Raw genomic sequence first — 7,525 nt, 5'->3', positions numbered from 1 at the left:
CCATTAAACATTAAGGTAGATTGTATAATGTTTACTATAGGAGTTGGCAGCATTTCCTTAAATTAGTGACCTCTTCTATACAAAGGTATTCACAAAAAGCCGAAATGTTGATTTCTTCCAACTTTGAAGATAGCACTTTGAAAAATCCGAAGCAACATCTTAAAGAAAATCTTCCTCAATGTTCCCAATTCCTTTTCAAAAAGTCGATAGCATAATTCGTCAGTGCTTTTCAATTTCCCTTTTCAAAGGCTTTGGCTCCGTGTACTAATACTTGCAGGTCAGATGTCCTGCACTCACAAGAAGGGCTGGTTTTTGAGGGCCCTGGTATTCCCAGAAGACAGCCCCAGGGAAGGTTTGCATACCCAGGACTGTTTGGGGCTCCTTCCACGGCCCAGGGTAAGGCCCGAAGCCCTTCGGCCGGGCCTTCAGCTTCCCGGCCGAGAGGCGAGCAGCCCGGCACAAAGTTACGCGGTACCGGCAAGGAGGAGGGCCGCCCGGCGATACGGCCGTGCCTCTGCCGGGAGCCCTCGGCACCTCGCCGCCCGCCGCCGGGGACCGAGACGCCCTGATCCAGCTCGGCCCCGCCGCCCGCCACTGCTCGGCAGAGGGCGACGTGCACGGCGCCGCGTCCCGGTCGGGGCGGTGCGGGCGGTGCGGGGCGGGGGGTGGTGGCGGGGCTGTCTCCACCCCGGGGCGGTGCGGGGCGGTGGCAGGAAGGGGTCGCGGCGGTGGCGGCGGAGCGCGGCAGCCCCGGGTGTCACTGCCGCCGCCAGCGGAGCGCGGCCGCCGCGGTGAGTGAGTGGGGACGGGGGGCGAGGAGCAGGAGGTGGCTGCGGCGGTTTGCTCCGCCGGTGTCTGCGGACGGAGGGGCCCGGGCGCTGTGCCCCGCCGGACGGGACGGGACGGGACCGGACCGGACCGGACCGGACCGGACCGGACCGGGCGGGACGGGGCCGCCTTCCCCGGGAGGGCGAGGGCCCGGCCAGCGGGGCTGGAGCTGCCACAGGGACCGGGGCCGGGGCCGGGGCCGGGGCCGGGGCCGGGGCCGGGGCCGGGGCCGTGCCGCGTCCCGGCTGGCCGGAGGTGGCCGGTCCTCAGCCGGAGAAGTTTCCTCCGGGGCCGTGGGGACGGAGACGGCGGCGCTGGGCCCCGGGTCACCCCAAAACACCGAGGGGTCTCCGCTCGCTGCCGCCCCGAGGCGGGTCTGAGCCGCGATGTTATGGCTCCCACCGCCTTGCGAGCGACGGCTGTCGCTTTCCTTCTTTCTTTCTTTTCCTTTTTTTTTTTTTTTTAAGCTCTCTTATTTTGTGGCTCACGCACCCGTCCGGGGTTTGTTCGCCTCTCCCCCAACTTCGTGGTGGTGGCTGCTGGAGGGGCCCGGTGACACCGCTGCCGGCCTCGGGCTCCGCGGGGAGGGAGAAGAGAAAAGGGAAAAGGGAAACCTCCTCCGGCAGGCAGCGGTGTGGGCAGGGTGCTGGCGCGGGGACTGCAAGTTCTGACTGCGGGAGCCCGGGGTGCTGCCTCCTGGGCGTGGGGGGGCCCCTCCGTGTCCTCGCGCGTGTTGCAGCGTTAAGAGGGTTGGCACTAAATCTTGCGTTCAGACAGCTACAGCTCAGTCCCCAAATATCATTTTCTTAACTGATTTATTTTGTAGAATGTTATTGTTTTCACTGTGTGTCTGATAGCACAGCACAGCTTGGGTTGGAAGGGACATGAAAGCCCACCCAGTTCCAACCCCCCTGCCATGGGCCGGGACACCACCCACCAGACCAGGCTGCCCCCAGCCCCATCTAGCCTGGCCTTGAACACCTCCAGGGATTGGGCATCCACAGCTTCTTTGGGCAACCTGTGCCAGTGCCTCACCATCAGGAGATTAAAAATAATTCTGACAGAGATTGGTGAGCGTTTGCCAACTCGTGCTTGCAGAAAAAATGGAAAGCAGGTTGAATTTGGTTTGAAAGCTGAGTCCTGAACTCAGCTAGTTTCTGTGATGTGCTGGTCCCACTACAGGTGCAAGTGGAAAGGAGAGGCCCGCGGGTGTGGGCTGACAAACAGCCAAGAGCACGTGGGGAACACGCACACCTTCCTCCCTCAGGCTTGTGGAGGCAGAGAGATCTGATCCAGAGTACAGGTCCACCTCTGCGTTGCTTTGTCAGTTTCCTTGTCAAGTGGTGAGATGCCCTCCAACCCACTGTGTGTCGAATAGAATAGCATATGAACTAATCTGCTTTTTCAGATGTTATTTCCCTGCATGTGGTTGATTTCAGGGAAGTGTTCGGTTTGAGAGAAATTTTCTTCTTGATTCCTGTGTGTAGATCCTAAGGAACTGTGGTGATAAAGGCATACGTATTGAAGACAAGCTTGTTCCTGGCATGTTGCCTGGTTTTACAAGTAGTCATGGCTCAGGATTTCTGCTGCAGTCCTCCTCTGACAGGTTGAGGGAAGTACCCATGTTGCGTGCTCAAGAACAATGGTGTGTACAATGAAATGAAGACTGTTTTTAAAAGTCACTAACTTGCCAGTTTTCCACATAACAATTTGATCTGACTGTCACTGATCATATTTGAGATGAAGAATTTAGTAGAGCTCCTGGGATGCTTATGTGTGTAATTATATCCAGACTTACAGTTACTAGTGCAAACAAAGATTTGTAAATGATCACAAATTGAGCCAAACAAGCTAGAGAAATTGTCTGATTTGTATGTGAAAACAGCTTCTAACAATTAGGATTAACACTTCATGGAGAAGATTACAGATTATACCATACCTTCCATGTTATGTACGGCAGGTTATACTGTATTACTCTGTTCTTGCGTCTTCAGAAGGATATCTGGAGCTGGCTATGCAGCTGAATTGTTGCTAGATTGGCTTACAAGTCTGGTCTAGAATAACATTTTGTATTCTTCAAGTCAAAGTATTTCAAGCAATTAAAAAAAAAACAGTTAAAGCATCGTAGTTCAGTGTAATGCTAAAGAGACAGAAAGAAACACTGGATGTACTGTAACTACATAGCGTTGTTGAAGTTCTGTGTGTTTTTTTTTCTCATGCTGCAGAATTTGGTTTCATCAAGTAAATGCAGGGTGTCTTCCCAAGGCACAACTAAGTATTTTCTGATTACAGAAAACGGCAAATTGGAAAGTGGTGGAACCAATGAGACTCTTAATATCTGTAGGTTTAAAATCTGTCAAACAGTAGCCTTCCCTTCTCTCTGCTTGTTAAGCTTTTTTTTTTCTGTTTTCCTTTCTTCCTTTCTTCCTTTTTTCTTTTTCTTTTTTTTTTTTTTAGGCAGTAAATGAGAATATATAAAATGGACATACACTGGGCTGCTGAGAGACAGTGACGTTTACTCCTTAATGAATAATACTCTTCATTTCTCTGTGATGATGTTCTCCTTCCTAATGTTCTTTTTTTTTTTTTTAAATAGTGATTCAATATATTCCTACAGAAAAATGTAAAGGTTTTATTGAAAAATATTTCAATTCAGTATTTCATAATGATTATGGGTTACTTTGTAACTTGTGTTAAAACTAACTTTTGTAAATTTGCTACTAGAATTATGTGGGAATAAATGTGTGGAGAGCTTCTTTCTATGTAAAACTATGATAAATTTTTGGAAGGATGAGATGAAGTCAAGCAAGATTGAGACTGGCTTTTGAAACTCACTGTTTGTTAGATAGAAGTCTTGATGGTACTGTTTTTTGTTTTGTGTTTGTTTGCATCAAATTGTGCAGAGGGCAACCTTTTCATCTGTACGTGAGAAAGAGAACGAAATGTAGAAATCATGTTTAGAGGGTGTGTGGAGATTATGCATGAAGAGATGCCAATGGGAAGAAAGTTTTTCTGATTTAGTTAATGGAATCAAGCTGACTGACTTCTGTCTGAGGAAGAGGCTTAGCAGTCATGAGTTTGAAGCGCTCTGTCTCAGCAGCATTCCATGTATCATGAACACTTACCATAGTTTTTGCAGTGAAAGATGTCTCTCTCTCTCTCCCTCCATCTACCAGTGTATTTTATTATCTTTATTCAAATCTTTCACTTAGAGGAATCCCACCATTCAACACAAAGAAAAAAAAAATCTGTGCTTTGCAGAAACTGAAAGGCAACAAATGATAACCAAGGTTATTCTGGCTGCAGAGTTGAACTTCCTACATTTGATGCAATGGCCATCTTGACAAAAACAGTCTGTTTTAAGGTGCTGTGGTTCTGTAACAGCTAAACAGAGTATGTAATCAGAGCAAATCAAACAGGTGAAAGCAGTTCACAGGCAATACTGCATACAGGGACATAAAGCTTTTACTTTGAACAAAACCCACTTCAGTCACTTGCATTTATTTTCTCATAGGTCTCTTTTTCATCCTTTTGTACTCATTCTTTCACGCTCCTATGTTCATGAATACCAGGGTAGATGGAGGTATCCTGTTGGTCTGGCTGGGGGTAAGGGATGCTGCCTGCCAAGTCCTCATCATGTATTTTGAGTTATTTGTGACTGGTAATGATGTTGCATGATCTTTGCTGCGTTTATGTTTGCTTTTGACAAAGGATGAGGATGAGTCATGCCACATACTTGTGGTTCCACATAACATGGTATACTCTTGCATGTTACATCGGAGCCTGACGGTTCCTTTTGTTATCAATACTCTTTCTTGGATTTTATGGCTGTTCTTGATTTCTTTATTTGCAGCATGCATGCCATTCCTCTTCCTCTTGCTCTGATTTTTTAGCCTGTGCTGTTGTGCATTCATGCTCCTGGTATGCCAGTATAATATTTACTATATAAATCTCTATAAAAGAAGGGTATCTCAAAAGGTTGGTTGAAGGAATGTGTTATGAATCTGAACATTTGTTTGTGCTCCCTTTTAAAATCATCTATCATTCTGTCATGATCCTTAGTGTGATGGGTTAATCGAGGCTTAAATAACTTACAGGTAAATATGTATATTTGCTTCTGACACTCCCATTGGGTGTAGGAAGTGGCCTATTCATTTTCAGATTTAAGGTTTTTGACTTTTTTTAAAGCTGTGGTACTAGATAAAACCTAGAGGACCACTGTAAAACTATAAATGTTTGGTTTGCTTTTATCCTCCAAGGATACAAGTGAATTTTTGTTTAGCTGTGCATTTGCTTTCTGTTGTAGGCCTGTAAATCATGTCTTCCAATCTTTACAATAAGACACTCATGTTAAGGCATACTGTGGATTGTCTTTGTTTTCTGGATTGTTTCAAAAATGTCCATCTAGTTTCCAGCATATAATTTTTCATGGTCTTCATATACTCATTTGTTCTTGTTTAATATGATGCAGTAGTTTAATTCTTCCTTCCTTCCTTATAGTATTTACTCTGCTTTCTTTATAAAGAACAATCATGTCTTGTCTTAGACTTTTTACTGCTAGATTCAATGATTTTGGCTTTCACTTGTTTTGTACCAGGAAAATTAAGAGCTTGTTGTGATTCTAGTAGCCCTTTCTCCTGCTGGCTACAGCTTGGAAGTATCTTTCTTGTACACAGTGACTGGGACTGTACCTGATCTTTCAGACAAAGACAATGACGCTAGTATAAACAGATAGGTAATGGAGAGAAATAGGAATGGATAACACATAAAATTGCTTTTTATTATTTGTTGTTATGAATACATAATAGTAGCTTTGATTATATGCTCACAGGATACATCTCTTCTTTACAGCTGATAAAATGGTAGATAAGAACAGAAAATCCCTACGTTTGACTTAAGAACAAAAATTTAAAAATACTTCAATTGTTTTGATTCTCAAAATTGTCCATTTCTTTTTTATCATATTCTGAACTTACGGTGAATGAGTAATACCTCTTCAACACTGCTTCAGCAGATTCTGTAGATGCAGAATATTGTATTTTAATTCTGTCTCATTTATATGAATATTAGATATGCTTTTTTTGATTCTGTCCAAGTTAATGAAACTCTGTCACATCATTCTTGTTTGAATGCAGGCTGTGGTTGTCCTTCCTTGATGAGTTTCGTACTTATTTTTTATATATATTCTAATGCAGTTTCTTCTAGCTTAACTAATAATCTTTCATGCTATAGTATGGCTGAAAATACACGCAGTTTCCACTAGACCAACTCTATTGTGTTTTCTTTTGTCTGGAGGGAGCATCTCTTATTTCATCAGAGAACAATGGCATAATCTGCCAATAGAACATAAATATTTCGTTTCTTCTGGCACTTCATTTTTCACTTCCTTCTGTCTCTAATTATTCCTAACTTCAGAATCTGTTTAATTTCCCCTTCTATTTGATTCTGTTTTATTAAATGTATCTTCAGTGAAACCAAAATGAACTTGCATGTAGGTATGTAGATAGTAAACAGAAGTAATTCCAAGGTATATTTCTAAACTACAGGATGATGTCAACCCATAAGTTGTCTGTCTGATGCTTCCAACAGTAAGTTTCAGAGGTCAGTAGCTTATAATGTTGAGAAATTTAAGTGTCGGTGGTGAGCCATTCCATGTTGGGGTTGAGATGTAGCTTTGCTATGAAGAGAGTAGAGACAGAGATTAGAAGAGAACTGGAGGAGAGCTATGGGAACTGAGAAGAAGAGCAGCTGATATGAAGGTAAGTCCCCTGAAGCAAGCCAGTGTGCAGAGGAATGTGGTGTCACTGGAAGAGTGAAGAGGAGGCTGATGTGAAGTGGGGTAGAAGACAGGAGGCAGTCAAGAACAGACTGGGATGGCTCATGTATCTAACTTGTATTGCAGCAAGTGTGTTACTTCTCACGTCTTCATTAACAGGTGTTTAAAACATTCCCAACTTCTGTACTTGTGGATGACATCAATTATTACTGGGTATAATTGGATGTTTTGCTCTGTGATGTTCATTAGTATGCATTCACAATCCAACATCAGCAATGCACTGTTATACTACTATCTTCATCTGTGTTGTTCCAGGAAGCCATAGAATTTTCTCTTGGAAGCAGATTCCTCCTTGTCCCCTCCTCAGTTGAGTCTACTCAGTGTGAAACTACACCTTTACATCTGTTCAGGTATTGAAGTCGGTTATAGCCCAGTGTTTTATCCACAACAACAGTGCTTACTTATTGCTGGGGAATTGGTTTTGATTCTGGGATTCCAGTGATTATTTTGCTTTACAAGTCAGCTATAATAGAGTTCTTTTCTCCTTAGGCGTCGTTCATAGGTCCTAAAGCTAGATGGTTTAATGAGTAGAGAGAAGAAAATTGCAAAGCTGACTTGATAGGTTTTCATGCTTAAATACTGCATTTAAAAGGGAAGGGGGATGGATGGACAGAGAGAAAAGCTATACTTCACTTTAAAACACCAGTGCTCTGTTTCAGACTTCCATGTTATATTATTTGGTTTTCTGTGGATTATTTATATTTAGAGTGGTTGGATTTTAGTTCTTTTCTATGCATGTTGTACTCTGGACTCAGTTAAGGAGCTGGATTGCATGGTACTAAGAATCCCAATCTCATTATGGAAGAGATTAGGATTTCTGGGGTGGATTTTAATAAATCTTTATCTTGGTTTAAACAAAAT

At 43.9% G+C, this 7,525-nt stretch overlaps 1 protein-coding gene across 8 annotated transcripts in view; it reads left to right on the top strand.

Moving 5' to 3' along the window:
• Positions 1–670: 670 nt before the first annotated feature.
• The window catches only part of PAM (peptidylglycine alpha-amidating monooxygenase), a 140,846-nt gene continuing 133,991 nt past the window's right edge, over positions 671–7,525 (top strand). For all 8 annotated transcript variants that reach the window (XM_080572790.1, XM_080572788.1, XM_080572789.1 and 5 more), the window contains exon 1: positions 671–791. The gene's annotated coding sequence lies outside the window, so the exon portion shown is untranslated. The remainder of the gene's footprint in view (positions 792–7,525) is intronic.

Source organism: Anser brachyrhynchus, assembly GCF_964034855.1.
Source record: "Anser brachyrhynchus genome assembly, chromosome: Z".
Taxonomy (NCBI): domain Eukaryota; kingdom Metazoa; phylum Chordata; class Aves; order Anseriformes; family Anatidae; genus Anser; species Anser brachyrhynchus.
The sequence above is the reverse complement of the archived record's forward strand: the minus strand, read 5'-3'. Positions and strand labels throughout refer to the sequence as shown.